General features: G+C 37.3%; 1 long non-coding RNA gene across 1 annotated transcript; it reads left to right on the plus strand.

Annotated features, from left to right (window-relative positions):
* LOC140683905 (uncharacterized) lies at positions 1-24,831 on the plus strand. The gene is made up of 2 exons (XR_012055522.1): positions 1-666; positions 23,709-24,831. It is a non-coding gene; the product is annotated as an uncharacterized lncRNA (long non-coding RNA).
* The last annotated feature ends 612 nt before the right edge of the window (positions 24,832-25,443 follow it).

The following is a 25,443-nucleotide window of genomic DNA, read 5'->3' on the forward strand; positions in this document are numbered from 1 at the left end:
TGAAACGGTCTGAAGGGGTCTGTGGTCAGGAGCTGAGAGCTGAGGAGCAAATGAAGCCAGTGCCAAAATACGATTCCTGTCATTAAGACAAGCGCTTCCATGGGGAAAAGGATCCTGTCCATTCTTCTGCCCCTCAGGTCCTAGGAGGCACCAGGCTCGTCACCTGCATCGTCCAGAGGCAACTGCTGATCAGTTGTTGCACACTGTGGGGACGTGTGCCTTGCAATTTGGGACTGATCCATGGCAGCCCCAAGAAATGCTCTCCTGGCGTGGGAGTCCAATGCCTGGACCTGTGCAGGGTGGTGTCACTCAACTGACAGGTGAAGCGGCAGAAGAAGATTCAGCCACACAGTTTGGGTGCTCTTCCTACTTCACTGCAGTGTGCTGTGAATAAACTGGGACTTGTGAAGCAGTTTGCCTTACGTGCTGTGAAGAGGGCGTAAGGTAGAAACCCGCAATAACTGAGATTGGCAGGGACCTCTGGAAAACCCCTGGTCCAACCTGCTGCTCAGCCTAGGGCCAGCTCTGAAGCTCAATCTAACTTCATGGTAACATAAGGATACTCAGACCTAAATGAAAGAAAACAAGTTTGAAATATTATTGATGAAAGTAAAGACTCCAGGTGTAGGCACCTAACAAAGAAGATCTGGGCTGGTTAAACCCAAGGTGAGTAAAGTTAATAAACCAGCTTTAGCTATAATCTGCCTTTACCCTAATGGCCTAGAAAATTAGGATTACAAAGGCTTTTCTAGGAAGATTAATAGAAAAAATAGTATCCAGTGGTTTAACTGTACTGTTTATAGTGACCTAAAGTGACCTGGTTATACCAAATTTTTGTAAAAATTACTTTCAGCAAGCTATATGACTATGTATTAGCTGCACACCTTCAGTGCTAGGAGACATATGGTAACCTGCCCTGTTATTACTGTAATAGCTCGAAGCAGAAGGCAGTTTCAAATTCAGGATGACTCTCCATTTCAAAATAAATGCAGAATAAAGATTTAAAATAGTATTCTTTAAAAATCACATGTGCTTTTTCTACAGCTCCCAGTAAAATCCTCTTTCAGAATTCCAAGCACAGCCCTACAATCTCAAAACAACCTCTGTGCAGCCTTCCCCCTTGTTCCTACAGCACAGTGTCTGAACCAAAAGAAGATATTGCCCCTTACCTAGGAGTCTCCAGATGCCATTTATGGAGATTCTGTTTTAAACACCCTGTCAACAGGAGCCCAGGCACTGACAGAAACTCAGGTAGGCAGCACCACATGACCAGGTCACCAGTAACTGCCTCTGGGACTCTTGAAGGGGCCATGTATTAAATTCATTTCTGAAGTACATCTTGTGTAAAGAGAAAGTTAATTTTTGGTCTCGGGTCTTGATTCTGCAGACAATATCAAAAGCTCAGAAGGCCTAGGAGAAGCTATAGAGAGCTAAGAAAGATGAAACAGGAGCATGAGACAAGACTGACTTTGCATCCATTTAGTTTTCTCACAGTATCTTATCCCTCTGAAATATTACCCCTTGTAAAGCAAAAAAACACCCGGGTTTAAGTGAGCAGAAAGTTAATTTTCCAGACATAACTCTCTTGACTCTTGTAAACTGGTCTCAACAACAGCTGTGGTCCAACACTTACTTGAATCACTGCTGTTTGGGCATGTTCTTCAGGGACACAAAAATTGGGCAGTGATTCAACAGCTCACAGAAGACACACAAGCAGGAAGTGATTCCTGTTGGAATGACAGTTCCATACTGAGTCACCTTCCATTTTTTACACCTCTGCACAAAGAGGAACAAGAGAAAAAATGCAATGCAGAATTATTGACCAACAAAAGCTGTATCAACCTACTGGAAGGGGTAATTTCCCCATTATTTGGAATACAATAATTCTGATTCTTATATCATGGTCTATCTCCTGTGTAACTGTGGCTTTTACCCACAGTTTGTAGAATAACCTAAAAGTATTCAGAAGAGATGGAAGGGCCCAAGACCCTACATGTTAATACTAGCATGCAAATCCTAATACTTCACCCGAATAAATGTGGCTGGACTTTGTCATGCTCATCTATTTTGCATTCACCACTGTGTTTGACAGGTTGGGCTCCCAAGAGCAGCAGCAAAGAGATGGTAACATCCACATTCCTAAAAGTCAAGCTCTCTGTATCTGTCCATTACTGACACTTCCCATAATGAGACTTAAAAAGGAAAAGAAAACCAAGCAGTTGTTGCAGAATGATGCAACATTAATGAAGCCTGGTTTCCTCCAGCCTTGCACCTTATGGTCAACTGCAAGGTCTGCTTGAGTCTTTCCCCACTGTCAGAATGTCTTTTCCATGATTTTCACAGGAACATAGCAAACCCACTAATAAAGTTCTCCTTGTCTGCTCAATCACAAAACTTGCCATTTATTTTTTGTGATCACCCCCAGTTTGCCAATTTAACTGAAATTGTCTTAAGGGCTCAGAAGACTCTGACCAAAGTGGATGGACAGATCCACTCACTGACAAGGACTAATCAAGCCTTTTATTATTAGGCAAGTTAATCAAAAATTTCACCTAAAGAATGCTAAAGGTGAGAGAAATGGATGTAATTCTTATGTATGAATTGTGAAATTTGAATACACGGGGATGAATCACTCAACCTACAACTGCACTTGTCACTAATTGAATCCCTTAGTGTCAGGCTTTACAGAGGTCAAGGATTTGATGGAACCAAAAGTAACTTCTCCATTTTCCTTTCTTTAGAGATTATCATAACCAAGACAGATGTGTGGGCAACACTCTGAAAATCTTTGCATCATCTCTTCTCTCTGCCACTTAGTGACAGGCTTTTACATGGCTTCTTCAATGGCTGTTGAAACTGGGTTTATATCAACCAGATTAATGCATAGTTACTGAATACTGCAATCTAATAAATAATGTATATTTAATATATCAGTAATTCACAATCATAAAATGTATCTCTAGACAAGGGATGCTGTAAAAACAATACCCATATGGCATTATTTCACTGTGGTGCACACTTAATGACAGCAGAGTTTCAAAATATGAGTATGGAGCAGATTGGATGAGAATGCCAAGGTTTGCATAACTGGAAAAGAAACTTCATTATATAACTCCCATTAATGCATTCATAGTCCTGTAGCTAAGTCACCTAAAAGATAAAATGATGTCTTTATTTTGTTGAAAGTCAGGTGACTGCATCGCAGGTCAGAGCCCAATTGTCTTAGGTAGGTACTGTACAAAAAGAGAAACAAAGGTTGATCCAGCTTCCATCCACAATGTTTGGTTATGCAAAGGACAATCAAAACAACATACTTCTAGTCCAAAGCATGACCAGAATATTTAATTACTTCTTATCCTGTTGTGACTATTTTAGGTGAAATGCAAACACAAGAGAACAGAAGTGCTACTGATTTTCATGGGTTTGTTAGCGTCAAAGTTGCTAATAAAGGAAGCTAATTGACAGACTAGCAAACATAACTTTGTCTAGAAAGATCAAGCTAAGCAATGTAAGAGACCAACTCTGATAAGTGAAGAGCTCTGCCAGTTTCAAATTTTGTTTAACTGGAACTTCTTAAGCCTAAAGGATGGTTTAGATTTAGTTTAAGGATTCCTAAAACAAAGAGGTTTCCCTAAATGTCTGTAATCTTTTATGTCTCTTATAAACTCTGTCTCAGCAAATACACGGGGCAGACAAAAAGATAAATTACTGAGTATCACAAACCTCTAAGCTTGTCTAGTCCCAGAATAGAAATAGAAAAGGCGCAGAAATCCAAGGCAAGTTTCTTCCTGTTAATGGCAGAATTATTACTGTTATACTAATAACATTTACTTACATTTTTACTGACTGTCACATTAGATTAAAAGGCTTCAATTAACCCACTTTATTTTTACCACATCAATTTCTGATCAAATACTGAAAATATTACAGAAAGCTTCAAATCCTGCTCAGGCAGAAACCAAGATGCAATGCTAATAATACTTTAGCTTGCAAATTAAAATATTGATAACAATTTGTTACATGTTTCACACTCATAGCTGCCTTAGGTTGATAAATCAAGATGACTGCAGATGCACAATATGGTAGAAAATTACAGAAGAATTACCTATTTAAGCAAGCTCCTCGTGTATTGTTCACCTCTTTTAAAGATTGATTTAAATCAATGTATCAAGGTGTATTTAGGATACCTTATTCTATTCATTAGATATAAAACAACTTCCAGTTACATTGTGTTTATGTTTACCACATCACTAAAAGCACAGGGACCTGCAGGATTTTTGACAAAATGCTCATGCATGAAAGCAACTTAATCTCACTCGTTTTTCAAAATGCCCAACTCCAAAACACCTTATGATTCACTCTGACCATATCATTAAATAACTTAATAAACAGCAAAGCTTTACTTCCTCATTACTCAATTAACAAAACCCAAATGCTTTCTTCTTTGTTAAATGAAATTATTATACATAATGCCATACCCTTATGCCAAACAGCAGAGCTTGTATTTAGCTATGCCTCTGAGGTTCCAAAATAATTTTTATTTCTATACTGCAACTACCAAAATAAAAATCTTTCTATAGTCAACAAATCTTGGTGTCTTAACACTTTTCTCAGTAGTTGCTCCATTTGACAGAATAAAAAATGAAGCAGGTGTCAGGTTGTTTTATTCTCATTAATTCATTGAGACATTGCTGTCAGCAGCCAGTCCAGATGCCCACAGAAGAAAGCCTAATTAATAGGTAGCATTCCTTGTCACAAAGGAAAAAAATTCTACTTCTGTGGGAAGTTCTGAAGTTAAAAAAAAAGTGAGTAACTGTCTTTGTTCTATGAAGAACTGACTAAGCTACAAAGTACATGTTCAATTATCCTGTTCAAATTTGAACAATATAAAAGAGTGGATTTCAGTATAGTGTATTATGTCTGATTATTACAGAGAGCTCTCTCCAGGTATACTAGCTGACATGCACTTATGAGAAAAAATTTGGAAGAGCTGTAAGTGATTTAAGGAAAAAATAAATAATTTCCAATTTTTTCCAGTATCAAGTTAGTAAACAGCATGTACACAGAAAAAACTGACACAACCACCCCTCGGCCAGTAGCCTGTAAACAGGCAGTCACCAATTCAATGAAAGTAATTGAGCAGCTCAACACTTTTACTAATGAGTAGGTAAATATACAGGATAATTTTGTTTAGTTCTAGCTTATAAAATAAAAGAGAAAACAGGCTGTACAATCACTGTCACTGAGAAAACAGGCTGACAATTAATACAAGCTGTCATGATCTCCTTAGGTTTTATATTTCATCAATCAAAAGAAAAAATAACACATTTGTTATGCCACAAAGCCTGAAACAGTGGCTTAGTCTGAAACAGAAAATAAAAAATTAACGTGGAATGTTGTGGTGGCTATTGTAAGATTATCTGTCTTCAACCTTCATAATTTCTCATCGGCAATTAATGAGCAAAGTTCTGAAAACATGAGAGTTGGATTCATTGTCCATACCTTAAGACCTTACAAGAGAACAAAATTATTTTTGTTTATGTGGCCAGACAGATTGTGGAACCTTGCTTTTCCCAGAGTAGCTTTTTGTAGTGTGTTTTCTGCCCTAAAATTTAATGGAGCTTATTTGGCAAAAGATGGAAAGTTGTGAAATATTTGGGTATTTAGATAATCACAATGTCATATGAAGGATGTAATCCTCAGGTTTAGATTCAGCTTCATATTTGTCTATTAAGTTCCTTTTATTTCAAATATAATGTTAATGTCCTAGCAACCACTTAAATTCTGATCTAATCTTAACAGTACTTTTCTCAGTGTCGTTTTATTAAACAGTTTTCTACTGCAGTTGCATTTCTGAGAAAATGGTGTGAGAAAAATAAATATTAAGCTCACATAAAACCAAACCATTCTAAATCAGTCTTAGTCTTTTGCAAAGTATCCAGAGCTCCAGCTGTAAGATCTGGACACTACATAAAGGCACCATTTTTCTAGTGGGAGATGTTCCCATCTGGTAGATGTTTAGTGGGAAGCAGGATGACATGTTTACAGCTACCTCAGTCCCCTTGAACTCTTCATGGAAAGAGCTTAGCAAGGAATGCAGATGTGAGTAGGCTCCAATTTATGGTTAATATGTTTTGACCATAGAGAAAATCCTTTATATTGCAAGCTTAAGTGGGTGTGGGACTGGGACCTAACTGTGTGGTCTGGTGTGCCTGTTCCAAGGGATTGGGAAGGCTTTTGCTCTGAGTTTTCCAGGGAGTGTGCTAAATTTTGTCTCATGGCTGAGGTCTGCAGATGCAGCACTGGTTGGTTCAAAGCCAAACAAAGAAAATGAGAGGGTTTTCTGCAGAAGACATATTCAGCTAAAACATAGAAAACCACACTATTCTTAAGCTGTGAAAGATTTACTGAAAGTAACAACCTCCAGCAGTGTCTTTAAATAATTAACAGAATTGTACATTAATTTTGTTTAGGTAGTATTTTTTTTTCTGATCTAATAATAGAAAAAATAATCTTTCTATTATTTTTCATGTAGTTTTTTTTTTCTTGTTTGCTTGCTATAAAAATTTGCATGGTCTCGGTGAATAGATAGAGATAAGTCTTTCCCCAAAAAAGGAAGTTACTGAAATAACGTAGCACTGTGAAAAATGTGTACTATCAGATGCCAGGGAACCTGACTGCCACACATTTTGGGAAGATCATTTTCCAAAAAAAAGCCGTATGAGTAATAGTGAAAATTAAAGTAATAGAAACATAATAGACAACTGGTGCCAATTCCTCTCCTACAAACTATTGTTTTTGAAAAGCAAAACAGCTGGAGGCAGATGTTTTATGTAAGCAAAAGGCTGGAGGGCTTTGGAATCACGAGCTGGAGAAATACAAAGCACTTCACACTTTCCAAGGCATCCCTTATCGATTCCATTTCTCCACTTAAACATTTATTTCCTTTAAGTCACTCTTGCTCTGCATTTAAGCCAGTTAAACAAAACCCTGCCATATTTTTAACATCTTAAAAATCTTATTTTATGCACCAAGCCAGGTTACATATATCAAGACACTATACTACTTTTCCCTAAGAAAAGGTACCTTTTGTCATTGTCCTATGAACACAGGATGACCCAAATACCTTGAGCAAAACCAAACTGGTGCGTAAATATCATACTGTTTTGAACAGCCCACTATATATCCTCTCACTGGTACCTCATAGAAACACAAAGGATGAAAAGGTAAAGTATTTCTCTTTTTTCTTTTTTGTTTTCTATGTGACATTTTCTCTCCATTCCCAAACACTTGTAGCCTACTGTGAAGTTTCCTTTCACCCAGAATCTTGAAAGCGTCTAAATGTCTAAAAATGCAGGTAGACATTTTGGAAGCTCTTGGTTCCTAATTTCTAGGCAGATCAATGGGATCTGTGAGCCCATATGGATTAGAAAATGAATTTGCATTTAGAAACTTGGCATTAGTGGCTGTTTCAGTTTTCTTTGGAATTATCACGAGCAGGGAAGCCTGGCAAACATCAGTGTTTGTTCCATATGCCTGGTACATCGTTCACTTTGAAGCTGGCAATAAGCACCGTGTGAGAGGTAAGGAAGAGCAAAGGTGTGTCCATAGGAAACAATTCACTAGCACAGAGGGGCTGTGGACTCTCCATCCCTGGAAGTGTTCAAGGCCAGCCTAAATGGGGCTCTGAGTAACCTGGTGGAAAGTTCCCTGCCCATGACACGGGGTGGAACTGGATGATCTTTAAGGTCCCTTCCAACTCAAACCATTCTGTGATTCTAATACATAAAGCTTATACAACAGTTTATAGTCACAATATTTGTCATAGAGCTCCAGCTGTAAGATCAGGAGATTACATAAATAATGTGCTGGCTTTAGCAAGTGTGACAGTCCTCATGTCTTCAAAGAAAGACTGAAAACACAGAATAAATTAATCCTCTGCACTCAGGATACTGGAAAACAAACAAAGAGGGGTCAAGAACTTCATTTTAATTTTATATTATTTAAGACATTCTCATGACTTTTCAACATTTTAGTTTTTCTTTCACAGTGCTGTGTCAGAAGGGTCTAGCATGATGCTGTCACCATTTTCTCCTGCCTGACTAAACTTGCAAAAGTGTTTGGTGGCTATAACATTACTGGAGTTGAGATAATTGCTTCTGCATTTGAATCATAGAATAGTTTGGGTTGGAAGGGATCTTAAAGATCATCTAGTTTTGACTCGATGCCATGAGCAGGGAACCTTCCACTAGATCAGGTTGCTCAAAGCACCATCCAGCCTGGCCTTGGGGAGTAATTTTTATGAAAAAGGAACTTAAACTAGAATTATTTTTTCCATCTTTGGTTGATAATTCTGTATCTCAGAACTATAGAAGACAGAACACAAAATCTAGGCAAAATTACATTTGATTCACCTAACAAAACAAATCTGCCTAGGGCTCATGAAAGAGTGTTTGAAATCTGAATTTGCATCACCCAAACTGTAAAAATTGACAAAGTAACAGAGAATTACTTTCATATACATTTTAGTGACAACACTACTGCTAAAGTCCCACACCTCACTCTAATTTCATATATGATTCAGAGTCTAGCCAGAGCAGTAGTACATTTACCCACTGAAACACTTAAAATAAATACCGTATTAAAAAAAACCTCTATCAAACAGAATTATCATATATTTTCTTCAAAGATAACTTGCTCAAGAGAAATACCATAAGCCCAAAGATTTGTTTCTGCTATTGTGAAGATTCTGCAGTTTTAGTCTGCTGTAATCATATAAATTCATCCATCCATAAACTTAACTACTGTAAGTCTTATTCAAGAAAAGCCATTAAAAATACCTGAATGGTAGAGCAAAAATAGCAGTCTGAAAAGCAAATAAACCATCCATAACTATTTTTATAAGACTGAAACCACCTACACCATACTGTCAAAAATTACTTTTCCCCATGAATTTTAAAACTGTTTTATGTGGCAAAAATAATCACCCTTTGTGCCAATAGTGCAGTGTTTGTATGTTTTCCCTTGTTCAGTTTTTGATACAGGAATAAACCATTGTTCCTGTAATTTTCCAGCAGTAGTACCAGCTCTTGCAGTTTCAGCCTGCATAGAACTGCATGAAAGTAGATACAAATCTTCTGATTTGGGAAGAAAAAAAATTTTAAAAAAAAAGCTTTCTCATGGGGTTTCTGTTGTCAGCAGAAAATATTAGTGAAGAGATTCAGTAGTATATATCTTGCTACAGAATTTTTCTCATCTCCAGTTTATTTCTACCACTACATTTTCAAAGAACCTTAATTTTCCGGTTTTCCACCTGAGCTGTATTAATAGTTATCCCTAGGGATATGAGTATTACTATGAATCAGGTGCATACTCAATTATCCTTCCATCTCCAAAACCAGTCTAGTTTTTTTTCCAACTGTGGAGTATTGCATATGCTCCTGGACTTCATTAGTTTAATCAGTCACCACAGCAGCATTTGTGATTGTTACTGTTAGGTTATAAATTATGGATAATATATTGAATACATTACTGATTTTGCAATTAAAAAAAAAAAAAAACAGTAAAGGAAGACCCTTACCAAGGCTCACAAATCAGCAGAGACCTTGAGCAAATATTTAACTAATTTAACTTAAATAATGCAAATGGATCCACTGATTTCACTAGGAATCTTCCTTTGCAAGCCTTGAAATAAAATATTTAAATGAGATTTTTAAAAGGATTTAAATTGTGCAAATACTCACTTCGTGTCCATTGCATCCACGAAGCATTAGCATTTCAGAGAAGGATTCACTTCATGGTTGTATTTCCCATACTACTGATGCCTCAATGTAAGCTGTCATATTGGTCATCTGGACCTTTTATTTCCAACTTACTCTACAGCCTTATTCATGCTGTGACCCCTAAACCAGGCTGGAAACCCATTTGCAGCATAGTTAAAGGCAGAGGCTGCTTAGTAATCTAAGGTTTTTAAGTCCTAGAGGAATGACACCTTAGAAATACCTGGATCCCAAGTATGCCATCAGGTCAACAGACCAGCCAAATTAAAGGATATTTTGGTGTATGGGTTATACAGAGGATGCTAATCTAGGACAGGTCATGCAATGCAACAGAAATACTGCTTCTACTTCTGGCCACCAAACACCTACTAGAGAACAAAAGCAGCCTCTGGCCACTCAGAAATTTACCACCTCTGACATATACATAAAATTTAATAATGTCTTAAGAGCCACAGCCATCCACTTATTGTTTCTCCTATTACAAATGTTGGGGTTAGCCCTTAGATAGTCCTTCTGACATGCAAACCAAGCCTACGGGGATCTTTTTCAGGTGGACGTAGGCCTTACATAAGCTCAAATGGAAGAAATGTTCCAAGAGCCATTATTAGGGCCATTAGAGCCATAATGCAAATAAGATATGTTTTCTAACTTTTTTTTTCACTAGGTTCCATTATTTCCAGTTACTTAGATATCCTTTCAATCTCTCCAAAAAGTTTAACTCTTTCTCTTCATAGTGTTTATTACCTTAAAGAGTTCTGCCAGTATTCCCCATCATCATCATCTTGTAATTGTGGTTTCCCTGAGTTTTACACATTAAACTAGATTCACACATGGGGTTGAAAGAGACAACCCAACTAGCTCTGCACAGGTGTGCTGGCCCCAGCTGTTACCCAGGCTGCTGGGTTTATGCTGATTTAGCTAGCTGAAACTCCAGCAGAGACTGCACCGTCTCCTCCCTGAGACACGTCTCACTGGACACCATGAAGAGATTCACATCCATGTTTGCCCTTTCCTTAGGGAGCTTCCTGGAAAGGTAAGTCAAGATCTGACTTTTCTTCATAAAAGGTTTACTGATTATGAATGTTCTGTACCATTCTTTATCTTGTCTCCTCCAGACTTCCAGAAGATACATATTAGGCATCTGTGCGTCCTGTATTAAAAGAGGACCTTGCTTTTCAGCAGAAGAACTTATGTGAGGGTCTGTGCAACTTTCAGAGAATACTATCCCATGGGATTTATTGTTTCCACAAATTTACTTGAGCCAATTTCTAAAACATTCTGAATCAACATCTTCAAAAAAGTAGAGCAGCAGTGTTCAGAGTAGATTTTCTTACAAAAACCAGATTTTGCCATGCAGACTGTGAATGAGGTATTTATCACTGAATCAATAAATGCACCGCTTACATCTGTAGTTAGTTTGACCCTCCAATTTTGAGTGTTAAAATAAATGAACCTACAATAGGACAACAACAACAACCAAAAAAAAAAAAAAAAAAAAAAGACAGAAGACAGGTGGAAAGTTTAAGTGTCTCCCTTAAAACAATAAACAAGAAAGAAGATATTTGCAAAGATTTGAGTTGACAGATCATGAATGTGAATATAATCTTATGAAATATTCCCATGAGTTGACCCATTAATGACAACAAGATGAGAACACTATCGTTGATTTAATAGGGAGCAAGAGGAGGCTTTTTAGATAATGATACACCAGTCTATGGAGTCAGGGCCGGACTCTGCAGGTGATCAAATACTTCCTGCTGTTCTGATGAGCATAAGTAGATCACATCACCTTCTGTGCAATATCATGCTTTACATTTTTCAGAATAGCATCTGCTTCTCTTTTAATATATGAGTGTCACAAGTGTTTGGGTAGGGAATCCCTGGACAATAATATTTTAGAAGAGTTTTAGTTGGCTCTATTTATTTTCCAAACATGTGCAGGTGTAAGAGGCAGAAAGGTTTGGCTCTTAATGCTACAACATTCCTCATCTGAACACCTGCACTTCTGGCTGCTCTTCTCATCAGAGTGCTGAGAGTTGGTAACTGGCACTGCTGTATGATTAATTTTAGTGTTTAAAATGTACTAGTTCTGTGCACTGATGAAGCTAATCAAAACTAAATAATATCCAGTAGTGGCACTATCCAACTGGCTAAAAATAAAGCAAATTACATCAAATTCTTACCCACTTTGAAGTCAACAGAGTAAATTGTTCCAAACAGCATATGTGTTGAACTTAGGCTTGGTTATACACTGAGTGCAGCTGTAGGACTGACCAATATAGAAAGAGCATTCATCTGGCAGGATGTCTGAACATCCTTCTTTCCAAATCCTCAAGGAACCATATTGGATAAGACACTTAAAAATAGTCCTCTCCTCACACAAAATTTCAACACAGCATCTGTTATTTTACCATATTCAACAGCAGCAAGGCCATCAACACACACCAAATCTCTGAAACTCCCACAGGATCCTCCTGTGGTAGGCATGTGATACACTGATTCACTCACTCAGGATACCTTGTCATGTGGCTGGACTGTGGTGCTCAGCTTTCTTTTCAGAGAACTTTTTATTGCTAAAGAAACCTGTGAATACTTGTCTAGTTCTAGAAAAGCACTGGGAACACCTTTCTCAGCAATTGTTTCATATGAGAACTGAATTTGTCTCTCTGCTATTTTAATTATGCATTTCTCAGAAAAAATCAGTAATCACTCTATTGTCACAACGCTTATGATGAAACATATTCAAATTAGAATTTACCAGCCATGAATGTTTCCCTAGATTGTATTCCCATGGGTTTCTCTAAGAAGCATTCTCCTTTTAAAACCAGGCATTTCTTCCAGGCTTAATATGGTGCATTCATACATTTGTAATTGGGTGCTAGTTACCCAGCCAAAAAAGTAGCTACATGTAGCTATCAGGCCAATATGCAAGTATTTCTGTGTAAAATACACTAGAAAGAAATGCAACATCTCTCCTATTTTGTTGATGACACACTATGTTCCCTGTCTCCAGAGGTGATCAGATCACTCCAAACTAGAGCCCAAGCATATCATACAGACATTAGGGATGATTTGGGCAGCAGAAAATGGAAGTTTGAGATTCAAGCTAATAAGGCAGCAAGATCTCATTCTCATAGCTGAGGAGGTGGCTGGAAGTAAAATATCTGAAATGCAGAAAGAAATGTTAAGGAAACGTTCCATAAGGTGAAATCCAAATCAGGAAATCCAAATCAGGAAACATTCCATAAGGTGAATTGCCAACACTTGGAGGAGAACGCCTCTGGTGACTGCAGATCCCTGTGCACTTTTTTAAGCACCAGTAGAACAAGGCTTTCTGGAGAATGGCTGAGGTACAGCTGACCCTGGTTTGGAGCCAAGAGGTTCACCAGATGGCCATTACCAGCTACATTTTACATGTGCATAGGCCTTATTTTAAACCAGAACACCACAAATGGGAATTTAGCCCTCAAAAGAGCATAAGTACTGAGCAATACCTTTGGCTCAGCTTTTCCTCTACCCCTTTTCCACCAGATATTCCTTTAACTCCTTTCAAGCTACAGTCTTCCTTGTATTCCTTGGTCTCCTGGTCCATTTGCATACAGATTTTCAAAGCTCTTCTATGCTTTAGGCTTATATTATCATTTAGTTTTCCAGTCACTCTGCTTGCCAGCTTCTTTACCCTCCATTACCTTGTCTGATAGAATTTAGATTGCTTTTCCAGTATCTACTTCACCGAACCATTTAAAAGTCATTCTTAACCACTCTTGTATTATTTCTACAACAACTTTCATTTATTACTCTCAAAATTCCTTACATGTTGTACATACAGGTCTAAGATTATGAGGAGAAAAATATATCTTAGGCAGAAGTTTGTTAGTCATGGAATATTTTGTAGCTTTTTTAAGCAGATGTTTCAATTATCAATAACTTTTTATCATGTCACGAGTACAAAAGACTTCCTGTGCATAAAACCATGAATACAATACTATGACAGGAAGTGCTTGTTATTAACCTTACTGTGTATTTAGCAATTTATTTAGTTTGTTTACTACTGTAGCTGCAGAGAACTGGGGTTTTGACATCTTCACTTGAAGATATGTCTAAGGCACAAGAAAATATAATCTCGATTGTAATTAGTATCACTTGATAAACAAAGTAATGGAGAAGGAGCATATACAGTACATACTTACAGTACGTGTGTGTACATATATATACATATACATACCTACATACATACATACATATATATACCGTATAGACCAGAATATGGCATATACATGACAGGTACTGGCATGTGTAATCTGGGGAGGACTTTTGCATACACAACCCAGGGAGCAACAGTTACACCAAAGAAGCAGCCAGAGGCAGCTGTGGAACTCAGAAGTGAAACAGCTAAAGGAAGGACAGGTCAAAGAAGTATCTTCTACGGAACCTGTCATAACCAGTGAAGAGAATTTCAGGATTTGGGTGCTCTGAAAATATGTAAAAGTAGGAAAGGGTGCATTAGATGAGATTAAAAGGGTAAGTTCTCCTCTTCCTGGATGAACTGCACAGCTGTAAGGTAAATGCCCTGTAAAGACCTTGTAATGTCATGACAAGGTATTCAAACATTATTTTCCCCTAGTATGGTCACATTTTTCAAAAAAATAAATCAGGAATAGATGCAAACACAGCTATAACTGTTGTGTTTATACTTTACCCAGAGAAGTTGTGGATTCCTCATCCTTGGAAGTGTTCAAAGCTGGGTTGGATGGGGCTGCAATCAACCTGAAAGGCGTCCCTGCTCATGGCAGAGGGTGGTGGATAAAGTCCTTTCCACCCCAAACTATTCTATGATTCTATAAAATTCTGTGTGCAGTGCTGATCTTGCCATTTCACAAAGGGTGTAACAGAAAGGAAGAAGAGAACATGCAAGGATGACTGAAAGTATGAGCAACACTAGTATGTTGCTGGTATGCAACACTGTATGTGAAGAGACTAGCAGAGTCTTGAGCTTGGCTGAAGGATGACTAAAGAGGAGTACAATACAGTTCTATGAAATAATTGGTAAGGAGAAAGTAGCTCATGAATCTGGCATGCAGAAGGGATAAAACATTTTAAAAGAAACACTTCTTCATATAATGAGATGTTGTAGAAGTCCGAAGTATAAAGAAAGAGTAGAGATAGGTAATGGCACATTAAGGCAGATGCAGATGGAACATCCAGCCAGGTCTGAAAGTCCATGAGTTACAATTTACAGAAAGGCTGGATGGCACCAGGGAAAGATTAGTCAGTATTTGCCCTGTTTCCTTTTTCTCCAAACATCTGTTACTAGATATTGAGAGAAAGTATTCTATTTATATCTCTGCTTTGTTTGTATCATCACTTTAACTTTTTAAATGCAAAGTAGCTAAACTATAAAAGGAGAGCACAGCAGCAAGCACATCTTCTATCCCTTCATACACTCAGATACAAAGCAATAATAACTAAATATCAACAAAGATATGTGAAATTGAATGACTGACATGATGGCATTATCAAACTAGCCAGACAAGTACCAGAATCTTGTCCAAATGCTATAATCTCATGACCTTTAATTGACTTTTACAAGATATTAAGCAAATCAGCCATGTGAACATCTGGGGCCCAAGAAACTTGGTGCAAAAGCACCAAGCTTGAAGACTCCCCCTTAAGGAATGTGTTATTTCAGTGAAGGAGGTGGTGGAAGATTACTGAATTGTGAGAAAAAGTTAGCTCCTCACAGAGGAATTTAGGAAAATTAAATGATTTAATGTCTCAGAAATTGTGAGGGTAGGCTGCAGTATGTGTTCTGGACAAATAGGATTAAAGATATAATGGCAAAAACAGAACTGCAGAAAGAAATCTGCATCTGCTGGATAGGTTATTATTAGTTACTAGACATTTTCAGCAGCAATTTTGGTTAAAATTTATTGAACTCTTCCTAGTGCACAGTGATGGTAAAATTCTAGAAATGTTCACCAGGAAAAAGGAGCTGTAAACTATTAGGTTTCTAAACATTCAGTTTTATCCTCATACAGGATGACCTCTATATTTCCTATTCTCCTAAAACATTACATGGCACCTACCTGCTCCTTTGCATTATAATAAGGTGCAAAGTCTATTCCAGTTTAATTGGGCAAAGTCTTGTCACCAACAGATAATACCAGAAATTATGGTCTCTATCATATAATTAATATCAATCTGAACAGAAGCAAGGTGTAGTTACTACTTATTAAAATTCTAGCTCTAAGCCATGAAGAACATATATTATTAATTTCATAAAAAGAGAGAAGATTCTACTACAATCAAGTGCCCTCTCATCACAGTCATAGTGAATGTTCTGTTACTTATGGTCTACATATAGCTTCATTTAATTAATTCTCTTTAGTAAAACTTTTATTATCCTAACTTAGTATCTCAACACAGAAGAAGTGTTGGAAGCTTTGATTTTACTCTATTTAATGACTACTCCTTCTGAAAAAGACCTGCTTTGTAGTTTGAATTATACCTTCTGAGTATGAAGCTCAGAATTTTTCATTCACACTTGGACTCTCAGCTTACAGTTTATTTATGAAGTGCAGTCTATTTCAATAATGAACCAAAACACAGTTCCAATAAAGCTGAGAAACTGAATTACACAATTAAAGTCCTAATGGTTTGGAGTTTTGTCAGGTTGTTCAGCACAAATGGAAAGAGGACACCACACCCCAGAAAGGACAGCTTTCAAATTTCAGTCAGACAAATGACAAAGTTGTAAAGATTAGGAACATGAGATCAATATGGTTCCATCTGCAAAAAGTCTGTATTAAATATTTACATTCTGAAAGCATCATGATGTATCTGATTTCTGTGAGTTTGAAAAATGGATCTAACATAAGGATCTGAGTGTTATGTCTAAAAGTGTGCTCTTAAAATATGCGGGAGGTGATAAGCACAGGATTCTTAGGGAGGCTGAGATATCTGCCTTCAGCTTCTTGCAGCAGAAACTCTCCTTTACAAATAAACAAATTAGAATTTTTTTTTCAATCATTTTAAGGACATTGAGAATATTTACAATTTCAAAAATTATTTCTTGTATATTTAAAAGGTTGTCTAGTTTAAACAATTGCAGAAAAGTGTCAGAAAATCCAGTTTTTCCCAGACAAAGCCTTCCAGTTATAAACTACAACCAAAATAAACCATGTTTTAGTGAGCTCTCCTGATTTAAAATATGTGCTTTAACAACTACTAGCATTAAGAAAACTCAAGATGGATCGACATTGATGCCTGAACACATTTGAATCAAAGCTATTCCAACACCAACAGGTTACACCTCCCTCACCAGCCAACCTGTTCTCAGAAAATGTGCAGCCATATTATACTTCTACTTCCTTTCAAATTTTGGTGATTTAACTATTGGTGAAACCAGACCTGGCTGTGTCTTTCCCTAGCAAAGAGGCTGCTATTTTTTATTGTCATGAAATGACAAAAAAAAAACTTATTGATGCTGCTCAAACAACAAAGGAAGCCAAAACCATAAGTGGAACATCCATCTGCAAGCACACACCATTGTCTAGAAAAATAGAGTAGATATAGCTGCAAGAAATAAAAAAGAAAGGAGCAGGGATGGAAGGATTATTTCTAATATGTCAGAATCTGACCCTAAAGGAAGGAGCTTCTGACTGTTGTGAGAGTGGCTGTGGAGGAAAGTCAGGGCATGGTGTTTCACTCCATTCTCTGTCCCTACACTTCAGAAAGGTACTGTGGGCACCAGGAAAGCAGTGGACCAGGAGGGGCACATATACTGGTCAGATGTATCCAGCAGCATCCCTTCTTCCACATTATAGTACTGGCATTCTTCTTAGGTCACCTTGTAGCATTCTCTTGAATTCTCACTTTAAAATCTTTGAATAAAAGCTGTATTTTTTTTCAGCAGTTTTAAAATCAGAGGGACAAATCTTGTTGCAATGGCACCTACTGCAATCAAAAGCAGTTTTGTTGGTGGTACACCTTGGAAATACACCTCCATAAGATCTTGAGATATTCACACTCCATGATAAGGAAAAGACAAAAGTAATAAATAACTAATGTTCCACAAAACCCAACCAACCAAAAAACCCACCTGAAAATGCATTTTAAATAAAAAAGTTTTACTATAAACTGCAGGTGAGCACTTCTTAAAATCCCCATTTTTTGATATAAGGAATAGTAGATTCTGTAATTTATAATCGCAAAAGATGATGTAATAAGCAAAATAGATATAAAAATAAATTTCCCCCAACATTTTTATTTTATTCTTCTAAAAATGCTGGTGAATTCTGAGTTCCATGCAGAATGCATATTGGCAGAAATGAGTAGTCTGAAAGCATGAAAGCTGCTCAAGTGCTCCAACATGTCCTTACGCAGAAGACCACTGAGTGATGTGAAGGCTATGAACAATCTGACAGTTTGCAGACATATTGAGCAGCAGCAAGACTGCATTAGAATTTTAAAATATCTCACTAGAAACTGTAGCTACAGCACTTGCTGTGCTGTGAGCTAATCTGAAGACAAACTGGCATAAAACAAGACAAACAAAACTGTACTAGCTGCCTGATAATGCATCAGCTACAGAAACAATATAAGGAGAAGAGCAGAAAGAGAGCTGGATTTTGCTTATTCAGTATAGTAAATCAGTGTTTCAGTGTAATGAAAAATTACCAGTTTGAGCACCTCTGCTTTGCACAATTAATGGGCAAATAATTAATTATGAAAAGAGTACAGAAGGTGAACAGGGCACCTGAAGTTATGAGCACGGAAAGAACAAATCCCAGTTTGTGCTGTATGAGGACTGTCAGTGTAGCCCTCTGTGGACTCAAACCCAGAGAAGACTGGGACAAGGGAATGACACTCCTAACCTCAGCAGGTCTCTTTCAGTATTAGTGATTTAGCACTTTCGAATTTATTTACCCAATACAGAGATTTTTATCATTATCCACCTCTGCCATGATGCCTAGATGAAGTCAGCTAACATGAAATTAAGCTAAATGGTCGGGTTTTTTACTTACTCTAACAAAAATGTGTGCTTGGATACACACACATATATATATATATATCTACACATGGAATGGTCATTTCTTTTGGATGTTTTTATGTTTCTACGCTTCAGCCTTAGACTGTGAAAGCCAGATACTTTGCTATCAGCCTCATGCAGCATTAAACACAGAAAGGCCCTGGTCCTCTCCAGCTCCTCCAAGTAAGACAGACTTGGATTGATGGTCGTGATCAGGGTCAGAGTCCTGAACAACTCAGTACAGGACAGAGCCATGTTCCAGTGCTGTGTATCTCGGATGAGTCTTTCATGGACCGACTGCCACAAGGAGGGAACACTGATGATGAATGCTGAATTTGTAAGTAACAACTGATGATCTGTGGTAAGACCTATCATGACGGGTTGACTCATTAATTAGGTGAAGATTCTTTTATAACCACAGAAAGTATATCAGAAACCGTCAGATTTTTTAATTGCTGTGCACTTGAAAGTTCTGGAAACAATATTCTTTTTTTCCCCATCACATCATCCAGCTGTTTAGATGTGTGAAATTAATAAGACAACAGATATATACTACTAGGCAAAAATATTTTTTATTTTATTCCTGTATCTAATATATATGTGCACATACTAGATATATCAATCTACTATATATCTACACTCTGTATCAATCTAAAATTATATGTAACTGCTCAAATATTGTTACTTTGTGTACCCAGTGTATTGTATCTTTTCATTCTTTGAACACACTGTGTACATTCTTGCCAAGAAATGAGATTTTTATATCTATATGCACATCAGGACTCAACTAGGTAATAGACTATACACTGCATTGCTCCTGCACAAACATACTTTTTTTTTTTAGTCCATTTTAAATTTTTTGAGGAAAAGGGATGTAATTGTCTTCAGATTTGTCTCGTCCTGCACTCTTGAACATATCTCAGCATGTTGCTTATGCATGCTAATTGCAGCTAATGAAGCTACAATTCTCAAGCACTGTTGCTTCCTAAACAGGATGTATTATCCCTGCTGGATCCTTTGGCCATGGCTGCAGCCACCAGCCCATCTTTAGCTGAGTTTGCTCAGGCTGTTAAGGGAATGACATAACTTATTTGTCTGACTCATTGACCCAAAGAGCATCAGCCTATTGGAGCCTGTCCAGAGAAGGGCAGTGAAGATGTTCAGAGGGCTGGAGCACCTCTGCTGCGAAGACAGGCTAAGAAACTTGGGGTTGTTCAGCCTGGAGAAGATAAGGTTCTGAGGAGACCTTAGAGCACCTCCCAGTACCCAAGGGGGGCCTTTAACAGAGGCACTTTTGACAGGGGCATGAAGTGATAGCCAAGGGGAAATGGCCTTAGGCAGAAAGAGACAAAGTTTAGATTAGGCATGAGGAAAGAAGTCTTTGCTGTGAGGGTGGTGAGACACTGGCACAGGTTGCCTCACCCCAGAGAATGCCCCACCCTTGAAAGTGTTCAGGGCAACGAGGGTGGATGGGACTCTGAGCAACCTGGTCTAGCGGAAGGAGTGCCTGCCCATGGCATGAGGGTCAGAAAGAGATGATCTTTACCATTCCTTCCAACACAAATCATTCTAGGATTCTATGATTTCTAAGAAAACACAATCAGGACATCTGTTTAGGAAGGACAAAAATATATTTAAGTCCCTGGCTGAAAAAAAAATAAAATACTTCTCTGCCCTTCCCCAGGGCCTTCTTAGAATCAATAATGCAGAGTGCACATCGGTGTCAGCTTTCTCCCTCCTGGCCCACCACTCAAAGACACCTGCACAGGCTCTGCTTCATGCCAGCCTTGGCCTCTTGGTGAAGATTTCCTAAAAACATATAAATTATGAAAAAATATCCAAGAAGATACCACAACTTCTGTTCCCATTGGTGAAACTTTTTGTTCATTACCATATCAAAATGCCTTAGAACTGAAAGGAATTGCATGCCTTCACCAGTCCACTCAGCAATCTAACATGTGAGGGTTTTAATCCAGACACGGTTCACTATACATTAATCCTGTCTAAATTAATTAGGCACAGATAAATTCTATATTAATTAGAAGCTTTCAGGAAAGAGAGAGGAGCACTACTGTAAACAGATTGAATACAAAAGCTTCTGATCAACACACAACTGTAAATAAAAAGACAAACAATGTGTAGGATTATGGGAGAAGGAAAGACATGATTTCATGAGATTCTCCAACTTATTTTGTGTAATGGATTGATATAAAAAAATATATTTTAGCATGCCATCTTATTCTAGTCTTCAGCTGAAATAGTGCATTTAGTTCTGAGAATCTTACTTTCTTCTATTATCTTTGAAAATAAGTGCTTCAGCAAGATGTCAACAAGAAGAGACATATGATGGACATATATAATCAATGGTATAGCCAGAGTTAGCCAAGCTTTGGTATACCTTCACTCAGGGAAGTAGTGAAGGTAAAAGGCAGATGTATTTTAAATACAAAAATTGTCAGTTAACCTCTGAAATTCATCACCATCAGGCATTAAAAGTAAATTTAAAATGTTTATACAAACAGGATGAACACAAAGTTTTTATAGCAGGAGTGGAAAAAAAAAACATTTAACTTCATATTTGGGTGGATTTCTCACTGACAGCCCTTACAAAAATGCCTCTCCCAGAGGAAGGTCACTGTGTGATTTTAGAAAAGGGTTTCTCAAATCTCACTGTGGAGCAGTCCATTGTCAGACCTGGGATACCAGCCTAGAAACATGATATTTTGACATACATGGCAATTCTTGTGTTCATATATTTCATTGTTCACTAAAGTGACTGTTCATTTAGACTAGGGCATTGATTATCTTCAGCAACCTGGCAGAAGATAAAACAAGTATCAGCAATTTTATCTTTTTTTACCCATTGTCAATCAGTAAGAGGCCCAGAGCTGCATCAGCCTGTTAAGGGGATTCTATGTTCAAACTGCCTGCAAGACCAGGTCAGGATTCACTGATGAGGCAGGACCCTTCTGGCCCTAAATTACTAAATAGATACTGTACCTGAAAAGGAAAGTGTTTCAGGATTTTTACATTGGGACTACAATCTCCATTCAAGAAAGGCAACATCAGTTATGCTTGAATATCCATCAGCTTGATTCTGCATGCAAAGCACATACATAGAAAGAGCTCTACACCTTCATGTCTGAGCCCACAAAAAGTGATGCAGTGATGCTTGAAAGTGCCTGAGCTACTGGCAAGACATCTGTGCTTATTAAAAGCAAGGAAATAATAAATTCATATTAATATTTTGTTTGATCAGAATTTGAATTTCATATTAGTTATGTTTGTTCAGATTTGGAAGCATCTGTCATCCAAAACCACCAATCAATATTTTATTCATCACAAACCATTTAAATCCATTGTGAAACAGCCTGAAGTAACGGCACAGATTTTAAAACTGTTACAATTAAAAACACAGCTCAGCATTTTCAGTCCAAATTAATGATCTTCTGAGGGATTTTGTTGTTTCTTCATTGTTCATACCCAAAGGTGAGCTGCTTTTGTTAGCTCAATTTCCTTATGGTGGTCAGTTTATTTTATGTACTTACAGTTAAAAATACAGAGAAGGTGTTACCAGGAGTAAGAAGAAAGAAATACCAAAAAAAGCAAGAGACCATCCATAGTCACAGACTGGTTAACCACCATGTAACTGAACACAATGGATGGGATTTCCTGCAGAGTAACTTAGCATTTCAATACAAGAACATTTCAATTCAGTTTAACTGCTGAGTAAGCCTCGTGCCTCTAAGGAATTACTGAAAACATAATCATCAGGGTCCTGCCACTGAATCTTTCTCCTATTTCCCATCTTGTCACAGAAATTTCTTTGAATATTCTATCTTTGAATAGTGAGACAGCCTAAAAAGTAAAGAAAGCTACGGTGTTGCCTTTGAACTACTGACAACTTGCAGCTGTGCTGATTGACACAGATTTTAATGATAATTTGAATTACCATGTAGAAACCCTTAAATAACCATTGCTTTTGTTTTGCAATTGTATTCTTTACTTAGTTAATTTTCATTGTTGGCATACATTGTTGTTTTCTCTTTACGGACAAAAATAAATTAAGAACTTATTTGAGTAATACAGAATTGTTTGACTCTTCAGGGTTATAGAGTCAGACTCCTGTGAATAGCATCTGCCTTGTTTGTTAAACGTCTGCCTCTTTGTAACTTCTGTCAAAATTAATTAGGATTATAAATTCTGATTCATCCCAAATGCATAACACAGCATTTGAAGCTATTTAATGAAAAGTAAAAATGTACAGCCTGCCATATACCTGAAGAAAAATGCCAAGTAATATTTTCTCTAATAAACTTCCTAATTTATAAGGAAGGCTTTCCTAATCTAAAATTAGCAAACTAATCTGATTTTCTCTTATTCCTGTTGTCACCAGTGTTTAATTAGTAGATCTGATCATCCTATCAACAGTTTGAGAGAAAACCAACTTTTTCTGCTCTTTCAGCACAGGTCAAGCTCTTAGCTTGGCATTAAATAATTATTGAATGGAATTACCTGAAAAATCAAAAATAAGACAAAATTTTTTGTATCAGAAAAACAAACAGACAAACAAAAAAGCTAAACCTATATTCTAATCTAAGTAATCTGAAACACATAGTGACTGCAGTGGTTTGACTACTGAAAATATTGACAATATAATAAACCTCTATGGAATAAAAATAACTGGAAAGTAACTAGAAGCATTTTTTACTAATAACATAACTTACTATACACTTATGGTTTAAACTTAGGGTTTTTTAAAACTGTATTTTCAAAAGAAAAGTTTTAGCTTAATTTTTTAAAATAATTTAAAATAACTTGGTTTTTATTTTACTTTATCATAACAAGCCAGCTTGATAAATAACGTATTAGAACTGATTTTTTTCATTATCACACAGGTCAAGAAAGAGGAAGAAACACATTTTCACACAGAATAAGGTAATAAACATTACCATATTCCTGGGGCCTCAGCATATACCTGGCTGGACCTTCTGGGAGTCTGAAGCAGCTAAGACATGACCGGACCAAAATAATAAGCTGAGAAAAAAGTGAGATATGGTGTAAAAGAGCAAGGTTCAGCAAAGACAGACTGCAACACAAGAAAGGACTTATAAAGGGAAAAGAATGCAATATTGAAGGAGTAGTCCCAGAAAAGAAAAAAAATGGAGCAAATGTCAAGGCAGTCAACAGGAGTCAAACGTCAAGGCATACTTTACATGTGGGACTTTATCACAGGATTTTCTGAGTTGGAAGGACCCACAAGGATCATCGAGTCCATCTCTTAAGTGAACAACCCACACAGGGACTGATCCCACAACCTTGGTGTTCTTAGCACCACGCCCTGACCAACTGAGCCAAGACCAGTTCAATACATGTGGCATACAGGAGGTGCTTGCTGGCTGCTGCACAAAGTGCCAAATGTCCAGGAGATTTTTCATGGTGTGCATTCGATTCATATTAGAGACTTTCAAGGTGCTGAGGACAATTCATGGTTTCAGTCATCATCATTAGGGGTTGGGGCATATTTGGTACATACCCACAGCAAATCTTCTGTTATAGTTTCCTCTGAAAGCAATTTAGGTCATTCAAACTGCAACTGCTCTACGATGGAAAGAAGTACACAGTGAGTGTTGACAACAGGGAGATCTGCTCCAAAAATACTCTTCTGCTTCAATCTGGGCTGACACAGAATCCACCAATGACACATTGGAGACTGGATCTTCCTTCCACACAGACCGTCAGGCTGGTCCTGCCACATGAATGTCAAGGCACAGGAAGAAGGGAAGGAACAATGCTTCATTACAACACCACACACAGATTTAACTCCTAAAATCAACTGCTGTGAGACAGGAGCCCTTCACATCAAGGCTGCGTGTTCCTGTTTTGGAACAAGTAACATTCATTCTGACATTTCCTGAACTGATCTGTTGGAAGCCATTCATAATATTTGTGTGTGTAATTAAATACATTTGCACAGTTCCACAGGAACAAGGGGATACTAATATTAAAAAAAAAAAATAATCTGCTTTTCTTACATATAGGTAGATAAGAAGCAATAAGACAATATTGATCTGTACAACAAGCAGCATGCTGCAGGGGGAAATCAGTGACATAAAATATGGGCTGCACTTACAACAAGATTCCACTTACAAATATTTTTTAAAGGTTAAATGAGCATAATGTTATAAAGATGGTGTAGATTTCTATATATAAGATTTACATACTAAGGCTGACAATGTCATTAGAAGATTTAATCTCTAGTTAAAGGCTATGATCATAAACAACTTACTGGATTGCAATTGCTAATTTTCCTTTTACTCAACTATCTAGTAAGTCTTTTATTGACCCTCTGTATGATCCTGACTATAACTTATGACCAACCACAACATGGATTTCTGTAGTTTTTTGCATCCTATCCACTTGACAATTTCCCTAGGCTAAAAAAAACATTTTAGACAGTGCTTATAAGTAGGTGTTATCAATACACTATGTTATGCTGTTGGAAGAAAACCAAAGTTTATTGCAGCTCTCCTCTATATTAAGCACTTTGCCACTCGGGAGGACAACATTGCTCACAGAAAAAATGTTTCAAAGCAGTTTAAAATTAGTTCCTTCTTTTTGTTATTATAGTTT

This window comes from Taeniopygia guttata, chromosome 4 (genome assembly GCF_048771995.1).
Source record: "Taeniopygia guttata chromosome 4, bTaeGut7.mat, whole genome shotgun sequence".
In the NCBI taxonomy this organism is placed as follows: Eukaryota; Metazoa; Chordata; class Aves; order Passeriformes; family Estrildidae; genus Taeniopygia; species Taeniopygia guttata.